The 12,429-nt window shown below is 41.0% G+C and overlaps 1 protein-coding gene across 2 annotated transcripts in view; it reads left to right on the top strand.

Annotated features, from left to right (window-relative positions):
- NAA50 (N-alpha-acetyltransferase 50, NatE catalytic subunit) overlaps window positions 1-12,429 on the top strand; it is a 32,223-nt gene that overhangs the window by 13,921 nt on the left and 5,873 nt on the right. The window lies entirely within an intron of this gene.

The following is a 12,429-nucleotide window of genomic DNA, read 5'->3' as shown; positions in this document are numbered from 1 at the left end:
TACAGGGATTGGGTTCATACACCTAAATGTAATAAAACTTCTAGAAGAAAACAAAAATCTAAATGACCTTGGGTCAGACAAAGATTTGTTAGATATGACTCTGAAAAGTATGATCCACAGAATTTCTTCAAAATGTATACCTTCTGCTGTGTAAAAAACACTGCTAAGAAAATGAAAAAAGCCACAGCTGAGAGAAATCTTCTGCAACACACATAACTTGCAAAGGACCTGTGTTCATAGTAACTTAAGTCTCAATATTTCAAACCCAGTTTTTTGAGTAATAGATCGCAACATCTCCTTTACCATAGAAGATACATCAGTGGCAAAGAAGTACACGAAAAGATGTTCACCATTATTTAGGGATATGCAAATTAGAATCACAATGAAATGTCACTACCAATCTATTAGGGATAAATTTTAAAGGTTCATACTGCCAAATGCTAATTTAAATGCAGAACACCTGAAACTCTTGGATACTTAGCTAATGAGCCAGCACCCCTTCTCCTACATATTTAGGATAAAGAAAAACTTACATTCACACAAGAATCTGTACAGAAGTTGTAGCAACTTTATAATCTCCCAAAACTAGAAACACCCAAATGCTCTTCAATAAAAGTATAAACTCGTACTCCACCTGTATAGGAATGAACTGTTGATGATAATAGTGTGGTGAATCTCAAAGGCATTATGCTGAATGAAAGAAGCCATGCAAATGACTGTGTATTGTGATTCCGTTTATGTGATGACTCAGGCAGAACTATGGGGAACAAAATGTAAATGGCTTCCTGGGAGTGGTGGTAGAGTGAAACTGCAAAAGGTCATGTAGGACACTTTGGGGGTGATAGAATCATTGTTTCTTGATGATCCAGTGGTAGTTTGGTGACTATACATATTTTTCAAAACTCACAACCATATGCCTAAAGTTAATTTTCTATAGGGAATTGCTTGGCACCCTAGTGGTTAGAGCTTGGTGCTTTCACTCCTGTGGGCTCAGGTTCGATCTCTGGTTGGGGAACTAAGATCCTGTAAACTGTGCAATGTAACCAAAGGAAAAAAAGAATTAAAAAAATTTTTATGTGAACTCTTATTTTTAATCTAAAGAATTTTTTTTTTCCCTAAGCAAATTTATCCTCAAAAAGCCTGGAAAAATAAGGGAACAACTAATAGTTGATATAGATTAGAAAACTGCAAACTGATAGACTTGAATAGACTACAACAACACTTATATTAAATCTGAGCAGACTGAATGCTCTCATTATCAGATTAAAGGAACAAGACTTAGGCATATGCTCTTTACAAGAAGATAAGGAACATAGAAGTTCAAAGAGTGGTAGAAAATACACTATGCAACATTGATTAGAAGAAGGCAGTGTGTCTCTATTATCTGATAAGGGAAGTAGACTGTAAGACGAGCAATATTACATCAAAAAGGTGGGCATTTCAAAATGATAAAAGGATTATTGATTCACCAACTCATAACAGTCCCAGACGTTTGTGCTCTTAATAACATAACTTGAAAATAGAGCAAGAAGAAGTGAAACGCTTCCAAACTTTCTTTGATGCCAGTCAAGATAAGAAAACCTATCAAAGATATTGTAAGGGTGGAGAAGGCTGTGTCAGGGTAAGACTTATTGATGTATCATTTAAACTGACTTAAACGGGGGTGACAAAATAACTTTCAGCCAAGGATGGAAAGGCCACCAACTGAGATAGGGCAAATTGCAGGTGAAGCAGATTTCCTGGGTAAGATCAGATATTTATTTTTGGATATGTTTAATTTGAAGTGTCTGCTAGAGATGCTTTTGCGTATAGGAGTGACTTCTAGGAAGAGACAGAAATTGGGTTGGCAGCATTAAATTCATAGGACTATATATGGATTGAAGTCACCAAGAAAAGGTAGGTAGAGAACACGAGGAATACGGACTCGATGTGCAAGGCCCTTATAAAATTGGTTCTGCTTCCTCTTCAACCCCAGCTTCCATGTTTATTACATAAAAGCATACTTTGTTTTACTATAGCAAACTGGGGGGGGGGTGGTTTGGGGAATACATGATTTCTCTTTGTTGATGTTCTACTGTCTCCTTCAGTTTGGTCACTCAGTCGTGTCTGATTCTTTTGTGACCCCGGGGACTGCAGCACGCCAGGCTTCCCTGTCCATCACCAACTCACGTAGCTTGCTTAAAGTTATGTCCATCAAGTTGGTGATGCCATCCAGCCATCTCATCCTCTGTCATCCCTTTCTCCTCCGCCTTCAACCTTTCCCAGCACCAGGGTCTTTTCAAATGAGTCAGTTCTTTGCATCAGGTGGCCAAAGTATTGGAGCTTCAGCATCAGTCCTTGCAATGAATATTCAGGACTGATTTCCTTTAGGATGGATTGGTTAGATCTTCTTGATGTCTAAGGGACTTTGAAGAGTATCTTCACAACCACAGTTCAAAAGCATCAATTCTTTGATGCCCAGCTTTCCTTATAGTCCAACTCTCACATCCGTACATGACTACTGGAAAAACCATAGCCTTGACTAGACAGACCTTTGTTGGCAAAGTAAGATCTCTGCTTTTTAATATGCCATCTAGGTTGGTCATAACTTTCCTTCCAAGGAGTAAGCGTCTTTTAATATGGCTGTAGTCACCATCTGCAGTGATTTTGGAGCCCAGAAAAATAAAGTCTCTCACTGTTTGCATTGTTTCCCCATCTATTTGCCATGAAGTGATGGGCCTGGATGCCATGATCTTAGTTTTTTGAATGTTGAGTTTTAAGCCAACTTTTCCGCTCTCCTCTTTCACTTTCATCAAGAGGCTGTTTAGTTCTTCTATGCTTCTGCCGTAAGGGTGGTATCATCTGCATATCTGAGGTTATTGGTATTTCTCCCGGCAATCTTGATTCCAGCTTGTGCTTCATCCAGCCCAGTGTTCTCATGATGTACTCTGCATATAAGTTAAATAAGCAGGGTGACAATATACAGCCTTGACGTACTCCTTTCCTGATTTGGAACCAGTCTGTTCCATGTCCCGTTCTAACTATTGCTTCTTGACCTGCATACAGATTTCTCAGGAAGCAGGTCAGGACGTCTAGTATTCCCGTGTCTCTCAGAATTTTCCACAGTTTTTGTGATCCACACAGTCAAAGGCTTTGGCATAGTCAACAAAGCAGAAGTAGATGTTTCTCTGGAACTCACCTGCTTTTTCTGTGATCCAGTGGATGTTGGCAATTTAATCTCTGGTTCCTCTGCCTATTCTAAATCCAGCTTGAACATCTGGAAGTTCATAGTTCATGTACTGTTGAAGCCTGGCTTGGAGAATTTTGAGCATTACTCTGCTAGTGTGTGAGATGAGTGCAATTGTGTGGTAGTTTAAACATTCTTTGGCATTGCCTTTCTTTGGGACTGGAATGAAAATTGACCTTTTTCAGTCCTGTGGCCACTGCTGAAAGTGAAAGTGAAAGTGAAGTCGTGTCCCACCCTCAGCGACCCCATGGACTGCAGCCTTCCAGGCTCCTCCATCCATGGGATTTCCCAAGCAAGAGTACTGGAGTGGAGTGCCATTGCCTTCTCCGTCACTTAAGCACTGCTGCTGCTGCTAAGTCGTTTCAGTCGTGTCCGACTCTGTGCGACCCCATGGACGGCAGCCCGCTAGGCTCCTCTGTCCCTGGGATTCTCCAGGCAAGAATACTGGAGTGGGTTGCCATTTCCTTCTCCAATGCATGAAAGTGAAAGTGAAGTTGCTCAGTTGTGTCCGACTCTTAGCGACTCCATGGACTGCAGCCTACCAGGCTCCTCCGTCCATGGGATTTTCCAGGCAAGAGTACTGGAGTGGGGTGCCGTTGTGTTCTCCATGGCCACTGCTGAGTTTCCCAAATTTGCTGATGTACTGAGTGCAGCACTTTCACAGCATCATCTTTCAGGATTTGAGATAGCTCAACTGGAATTCCATCACCTCCACTGCTTTGCTCATAGTGATGCTTTCTAAGTCCCACTTGACTTTGCATTCCAGGATGTCTGGCTCTAGGTGAGTGATCACACCATTGTGGTTCTCTAGGTCATGAAGATCTTTTCTGTATAGTTCCTCTGTGTATTCTTGCCACCTCTTCTTAATATCTTTGCTTCTTTTAGGTCCATACCATTTATGTCCTTTATTGTTCCCATCTTTGCATGAAATGTTCCCTTGGTGTTTCTCATTTTCTTGAAGAGATCTCTAGTCTTTCCCATTCTGTTGTTTCCTATTCTGTTGTTTTCCTCTATTTTTTTGCATTGATCACTGAGGGAGGCTTTCTTATCTCTCCTTGCTCTTCTTTGGAACTCTGCATTCAAATGGGTATATCTTTCCTTTTCTCCTTTGCCTTTTGCTTCTCTTCTTTTCATAGCTATTTGTAAGGCCTCCTCAGACATCCATTTTGCCTTTTTGCATTTTTTCTTGGGGATGGTCTTTATCCCTGCCTCCTGTACAGTGTCACAAAGCTCTGTCCATAGTTCATCAGGCACTCTGTGTAACAGATCTAATCTCTTGAATCTATTTGTCACTTCCACTGTACAATCGTAAGAGATTTCAGTTAGGTCATACCTGAATGGTCTAGCACTTTTCCCTACTTTTAAGTCTGAATTTGGCAATAAGGAGTTCGTGCTCTGAGCCACAGTCAGCTCCCAGTCTTGTTTTTGCTGACTGTATAGAGCTTCTCCATCTTTGTCTGCAAAAAGTATAATCAGTCTGATTTCAGTATTGATCATCTGGTGATGCCCATGTGTAGAGTCTTCTCTTGTATTGTTGGAAGAGGGTGTTTGCTATGACCAGCGCGTTCTCTTGGCAAAACTCTGTTAGCCTTTGGCCTGTTTCATTCTGTACTCCAAGGCCAAATTTGCCTGTTACTCAGGGTATTTCTTGACTCCCTTATTTTTGCATTCCAGTCCTCTATAATGAAAAGGACATCTTTTTTGGATGTTAGTTCTAGAAGGTGTTATAGGTCTTCACAGAACCATTCAGCTTCTTCAGCATTACTGGTTGGGTCACAGACTTGGATTACTGTGATGTCGAATTGTTTGCCTTGGAAATGAACAGATATTATTCTGTCGTGTGTTTTTTTTTTTTTTTTTCTGTCATTTTTGAGATTGCATAAGTACTGCTTTTGAGACTCTCTTGTTGACTGTAATGGCTACTCCATTTCTTCTAAGGGATTCTTGTCCATAGTAGTAGATATAGTGGTCATCTGAGTTAAATTCACCCATTCCAGTCCATTTTAGTTCACAGATTCCTAAAATGTCTATGTTCACTCTTGCCATCTCCTGTTTGACCACTTCCAGTTTGCCTTGATTCATGGACCTAACATTTCTGGTTTTGCTCTTTACAGCATCGGATTTGACTTCCATCACCGTCCACAGCTGGGTGGTGTTTTTGCTTTGGCTCCATCTCTTCATTCTTTCTGGAATTATTTCTCCACTCTTCTCCAGTAGCATATTGGGCACCTACCAACCTGGGGAGTTCATCTTTCAGTGTCCTATCTTTTTGCCTTTTCATACTGTTCATGGGGTTCTCCGGGCAAGATAACTGAAGTGGTTTTGCCATTCCCTTCTCCAGTGGACCACTTTTTGTCAGAACTCTCCACCATGACACGTCTGTCTTGGGTGGCCCTACAGGGCATGGCTCATAGTTTAATTGAGTTAGACAAGGCTGTGGTCCATGTGATCAGATTGGTTGGTTTTCTGTGATTGTGGTTTTCAGTCTGTCTGCAGTCTGATGGATAAAGATAAGAGGCTTGTGGAAGCTTCCTGATGGGAGAGACTGACTGAGAGGGTAACTGGGTCTTGTTCTGATGGGCGGAGCCATTCCCAGTAAATTTTCAGTCCAATTTTCTGTTGTTGGGAGGGCCTGTATTCCCTCCTTGTTGTTTGACCTGAGGCCAAACTATGATGGAGGTAATGTGGATAATGCCACACTCAGTGCCCTTCACCCTGCAGCAGGCCACCACCAACCCACGCCTCCGCTGGAGACTAGCGGACACTGACGGACACTTCTGGGTCAGTCTCTTGTGGGATCACTGCTCCTTTCTCCTGGGTCCTGGTGCACACAAGGTTCTGTTTGTGCCCTCCAAGACTGTGTTTCCCCAGTCTGGTGTTAAGTTCTAGCGGCTCTATAGTGGGGTGAATGACGACCTCCTTCAAGAGGGCTTATGCCACACCTAGGTCTGCTGCAGCCAGAGCCCCTGCCCCTGCGGCAGGCCACTGCTGACCCGTACCTCCACATAAGACAATCAAACCCTCAAAGGCAGGTCTTTCTCAGTCTCTGTGGAGTCTCCTGGTGCGCATACACAAGGTTTTGCTTAAGCCCTCCGAGTGTCTCTGGCGGGTATGGGATTTGATTGTAAATTCGATTTCCCCCTCCTTCTGTCTTGCTGGGGCTTCTCGTTTGCCCTTGTACATGGATATATTTTGCAGTTCTTGCCCTCCCACAAAACAAACTTATGGTCATTCTCCATTACCTTTCCCAAGATCACTTCCATTCTAGTATTTTATATTTTATATACATATACACCTGATGGGAAAAATTGACTCATTAGAAAAGACCCTGATGCTGGGAAAGATTGAAGGCAGGGGGAGAAGGGGACAACAGAGGATAAGATGGTTGGATGGTATCACCAACTCAGTGGACCTGAGTTTGAGCAAGCTCCGGGAGTTGGTGATGGACAGGGATTCCTGGCATGCTGCTGTCCATGGAGTGGCAAAGAGTCGGGTGCACTTGAACAAAACTGATCCGATGTGTTTGCTATTACTATCACACTGTATTTTCTACTAGATGTAAACTCCTTTGCATTCCAGGTGTTAGCACATAGATGCTGAAATATTTACTGAAATGGGCCTGATTTATGTTTTAATAGATAACTTACTACATTCTTAAGAACTGTAGAAAATTTTAGATTCACAGATGGAATTCTTAAAAGCTCTATTTTTCTTTGATTTCAAAAAATTTTTAAAGCTACTAATTTTTGGATCAGATTTTTTCAGACTTTTAAAAGCTTTTTGGTTGTTTACAGCCAAATGGTGTTCTAATTACTTGACATTTCTACATAGCTCTGTCTGTTTATGCTGTTGATACTACACATTCTTTACTTAATTTATAAGTTGATACCTCTGTGATATATTTAGAATATCTACATCTTGGAATAATTTGGAACTAGTTGATCAGGATTACAGAAGTGTTCCATTTCAATCAGAATATCATGTTCAACAGAGTTAAATTGTATTTGAAGGTGAATTTTGCTGACGAAATTACATTTAATAGACATTTTGAGATTCTGTTTCTCCCATATGCTGACTGTCTGGTAATGATAAGAATTGATTATAAACAACAGAGTCCTATTGTATAGCACATGTAACTATATCCTATCTCCTTAGATAAACATAATGGAAAACAATATTTAAAAAAGAGTGTATATACGTGAGTCACTTTATTGTACAGCAGATATTGGTACAACATGGTAAATCAACTATACTTCAATTTAAAAAATCAAACTTGATTAATTTTTTTCTTAAACATTTGTTAGTGTGTATGTGCAGAGAAGAACATTGGAAGACTATACACCTAACTCATATCTGTGGTGCTGGATTTAAATTAGGCAGGGAAAGATTAAGGTGTGTATTCCCTAATGATTCCGTTCAGTCGCTCAGTCGTGTCTGACTCTGCGACTCCATGAACCGCAGCACGCCAGGCCTCCCTGTGCATCACCAACTCCCAGAGTCCACCCAAATCCATGTCCATTGACTCAGTGATGCCATCTAACCATCTCATCCTGTCGTCCCCTTCTCCTCCTGCCCTCAATCTTTCCCAGCATCAGGGTCTTTTCCAATGAGTCAGCTCTTCGCATCAGGTGGCCAAAATATTGGAGTTTCAGCTTCAGCATCAGTCCCTCCAATGAATACCCAGGACTGATCTCCCTTAGGATGGACTGATTGAATCTCCTTGCAGTCCAAGGGACTCTGAAGAGTCTTCTCCAACACCACAGTTCAAAAGCATTAATTCCTTGGTGCTCAGCTTTCTTTATAGTCCAACTCTCACATCCATACATGACCACTGGAAAAACCAAAGCTTTGACTAGATGGACCTTTGTTGCTTTTTAATACTCTGTCTAGGTTGGTCATAACTTTCCTTCCAAGGAGTTAAGTGTCTTTTAATTTCATGGCTGCAGTCACAATCTGCAGTGATTTTGGAGCCCAGAAAAATAAAGTCAGCCACTGTTTTCCACTGTTTCCCCATCTATTTGCCATGAAGTGATGGGACCGGATGCCATGATCTTAGTTTTCTGAAAGTTCAGCTTTAAGCCAATTTTTTCACTCGCATCTTTCACTTTGTCAAAAGGCTCTTTAGTTCTTCTTCACTTTCTGCCATAAGTATGGTGTTATCTGCATATCTGAGGTTATTGATATTTCTCCTGGCATTCTTGATTCTAGCTTGTGCTTCCTCCAGCCCAGCGTTTGTCATGTAGTACTCTGCATATAAGTTAAATTGTATTCTATATTATTCTTTTTTTAAAGGTTTATTTCTTTACTGCACTGGGTCTTTGTTGCTGCATAGGGGCTTTTTCTAGTTGCACTGAACCAGGACTTACCTAGTTGCAGTGCAGTGGCTTCTCTTGTTGGAGAGCATGGGCTTCATGGCACATGGGCTCAGAGTTGTGGCACCAGGCTTAGTTGCCCCAGGGCATGTGGAATCTTCTGGGACCAGGGATTGAACCTGTGCCCCCTGCATTGGCAGGTGGATTCTTCACCACTGGACCACTAAGGAAAGTTCTCTGTTCAGTCATGACTGCCCACCCTGATGGAAACTTTTTTAGTAGTTACCTTTTATTAGTTTCAGTCTATCACACTGCACCACAGCCACCTTTTTCTTCTGTATGAAATCACACAGTACCTGGTTATTATCTTTTAAAAAATTTATTTATAATCATGAAGCAGGGTTCAATTCAGTTCAGTCTCTCAGTCATGTCCAGCCCTTTGCAACCCCACAGACTGCAGCACACCAGGCTTCCCTGTCTGTCACCATCTCCTGGAGCTTGCTCAAACTCCTGTCCATCAAGTCAGTGATGCCATCCAACCATCTCATCCTCTGTTGTCCCCTTCTCTTGTCTTCAGTCTTTCCCAGCATCAGGGTCTTTTCTAGTGAGTCAGTTCTTCCCAGCAGGTGGCCAAAGTATTGGAGCTTCAGCATCAGTCCTTCCAATGAATTTTCAGGACTGATTTCCTTTAGGATAGACTGGGTTGATCTTGCTGTCCAAGGGACTCTCAAGAGTCTTCTCCAACCCCACAGTTTCAAAAGCATCAGTTCTTCGGTGCTCAGCTCTCTTTATAGTCCAAGTCTCACATCCATATATGACTACTGGAAAAACCATAGCTTTGACTATATGGACCTTTGTTGGTAAAATAATGTCCCTACTTTTTAATACACTGTCTAAGTTTATCATAGTTTTTCTTCCAAGGAGTGTCTTTTAAATTCATGGCCGCAGTCACCATCTGCATGGTAATTACCTAGAAATTATTCTTAAACTCTAAAAACTCAAGTTCTTTAAAGTTGTTATCTAGAAGCTTGACTTCATGGATTCTGAAGTGTTCCTTCATTGTTGTCTACTATTAGAGTTCATAATGTGAATTTGCAATCACTTAAAATACAGAGACTGGCTTTTAAGAGCAATGGAGATTTTTTTTTTTTTTGCTGTTCTGCACAGCATGCAGAATGTTAGTTCCCCAGCCAGAGATCAGACCTGTGCCTCCTGCAATGAAACTGTGGCGCCTTAACCATTGGACTACCAGGAAATTTCCCTGGAGTTGTTTTTAGTGTGTTCTAAATGTAATCAATATAACCTGTCTTATATTTAAAATAAATTACTGCACTCAGTTTGTAGTATAATACCGAAGAGTAATATTTGGCTAAGTGAAATAAGCCAGATAAAGACAAATACTGGATAGTATCACTTGTACGTGGACTCTTTAAAAAAGAAAAGTGTCATGCTGATACAAACTGTAGGAAAGTGATTGCCAGGTTGGTGAATGGGTACAAACTTTCAGCTATAAGGTGAATAACCTCAGAGAATCTAAAATATAGTTGATAACACTATCAGATCAGATCAGATCAGTCGCTCAGTCGTGTCTGACTCTTTGTGACCCCATGAAGCGCAGCACGCCAGGCCTCCCTGTCCATCACCAACTCCCGGAGTTCACCCAGACTCACGTCCATCGAGTCGGTGATGCCATCCAGCCATCTCGTTCTCTGTCGTCCCCTTCTCCTCTTGCCCCCAATCCCTCCCAGCATCAGAGTCTTTTCCAATGAGTCAGCTCTTCACTTGAGGTGGCCAAAGTACTGGAGTTTCAGCTTCAGCATCATTCCTTCCAAAGAAATCCCAGAGCTGATCTCCTTCAGAATGGACTGGTTGGATCTCCTTGCAGTCCAAGGGACTCTCAAGAGTCTTCTCCAACACCACAGTTCAAAAGCATCAATTCTTCGGCGCTCAGCCTTCTTCCCAGTCCAACTCTCACATCCATACATGACCACAGGAAAAACCATAGCCATGACTAGACGAACCTTTGTTGGCAAAGTAATGTCTCTGCTTTTGAATATGCTATCTAGGTTGGTCATAACTTTCCTTCCAAGGAGTAAGCGTCTTTTAATTTCATGGCTGCAGTCACCATGTGCAGTGATTTTGGAGCCCAGAAAAATAAAAGTCTGACACTGTTCCACTGTTTCCCCGTCTATTTCCCATGACGTGATGGGACCGGATGCCATGATCTTCGTTTTCTGAATGTTGAGCTTTAAGCCAACTTTTTCACTCTCCACTTTCACTTTCATCAAGAGGCTTTCTAGTTCCTCTTCACTTTCTGCCTAAGGGTGGTGTCATCTGCATATCTGAGGTTATTGATATTTCTCCCAGCAATCTTGATTCCAGCTTGTGTTTCTTCCAGTCCAGCGTTTCTCATGATGTACTCTGCATAGAAGTTAAATAAGCAGGGTGACAATATACAGCCTTGACGAACTGCTTTTCCTATTTGGAACCAGTCTGTTGTTCCATGTCTAGTTCTAACTGTTGCTTCCTGACCTGCATACAGATTTCTCAAGAGGCAGATCAGGTGGTCTGGTATTCCCATCCCTTGAAGAATTTTCCACAGTTTCTTGTGATCCACACAGTCAAAGGCTTTGGCATAGTCAATAAAGCAGAAATAGATGTTTTTCTGGAAGTCTCTTGCTTTTTCCATGATCCAGCAGATGTTGGCAATTTGACCTCTGGTTCCTCTGCCTTTTCTAAAACCAGCTTGCACATCAGGAAGTTCATGGTTCAATATTGCTGAAGCCTGGCTTGGAGAACTTTAAGCAACAGTAGAGCTTAAATGTTCTCACCAAAATAAAAAGTTGATGTGTTAATTAACTAAATGAAAGGAATCCTTCTTTAAAAAAGAGTAGACTGTGTTTTTTACTGGAAGTCTGCATCTTAAAATTTTGTGTGGTTGCTAAGAAATTCAGTGTGCTTACATTTTAACACATGCCAGATATACAAGTGTGGTCAGTCATAGTGAACAATAAAAATCGGTACCATAACAATGAAATAATTGAGTTAGAAAGACTAATGTTCCAAATGAGCATAATGATCTGTAATCAGGTTCTTTTTTTTATAATATTTCAGAGAATATTATTATCAAAATTATCTACAATTCTCAGCACAAACGTTTTTTTATATGTTAACAAAAGTTGGGAAAATATACATACATATATTCCCCCCCAGAAAACAATATATCAGTATTTTTCTGTGCTAGTAGTATAAATGTATCATGCTGTATTTAATTAACCAGTCCTCTAATTGTGGACACTCAGATTTTTTCTTTTTCTTTTTTTAAGTCATTATAAAAGTGCAATGATTAACCTTTTTATTTAGTCATCCAACAGAGTTTTCAAAACCTCTGTGCATATGATGTAAATGATTAATAAAGGTGCACTGTTGGCATTTTCCTGCTATTGACTAATGTCACTGTGATCTGGAACTAGCACCTAGCAGTAGGACCTCCATCATTTTCTAGTTTGGTTGGTCTGGGATTGTTTTGTTTATTTTTGAATTCATTTGTTTATTTTTGAATTCAATGTTTGATTTGACATTGTTTTCTGTAAATCTTTTTACCACCTACTATTAAGGTTTTAGGTTTGTCTTGTCACTGTTGATCAATGTTTAGCTTGTGGTGCTGAGATTGACTTGAGCTCCTAAAAATTTCATTTGTTGACAGGTTGGGCTTCTCTGATAGTTCAGTTGGTAAAAAATTAGCCTGCACTGTAGGAGACCAGACCCCAATTCAGTTCCTGACTCAGGAAGATCCACTGGAGAAGGGATAGGCTACCCACTCCAGTATTATTGGGCTTCCCTTGTGGCTCAGCTGGTAAAGAATCTGCCTGCAATGTGGGAGACCTGGGT

Source organism: Bubalus bubalis, chromosome 1, assembly GCF_019923935.1.
Source record: "Bubalus bubalis isolate 160015118507 breed Murrah chromosome 1, NDDB_SH_1, whole genome shotgun sequence".
Taxonomy (NCBI): Eukaryota; Metazoa; Chordata; class Mammalia; order Artiodactyla; family Bovidae; genus Bubalus; species Bubalus bubalis.
Note: the sequence above shows the minus strand (reverse complement) of the source record. Positions and strands in the feature narration are given on the sequence as shown.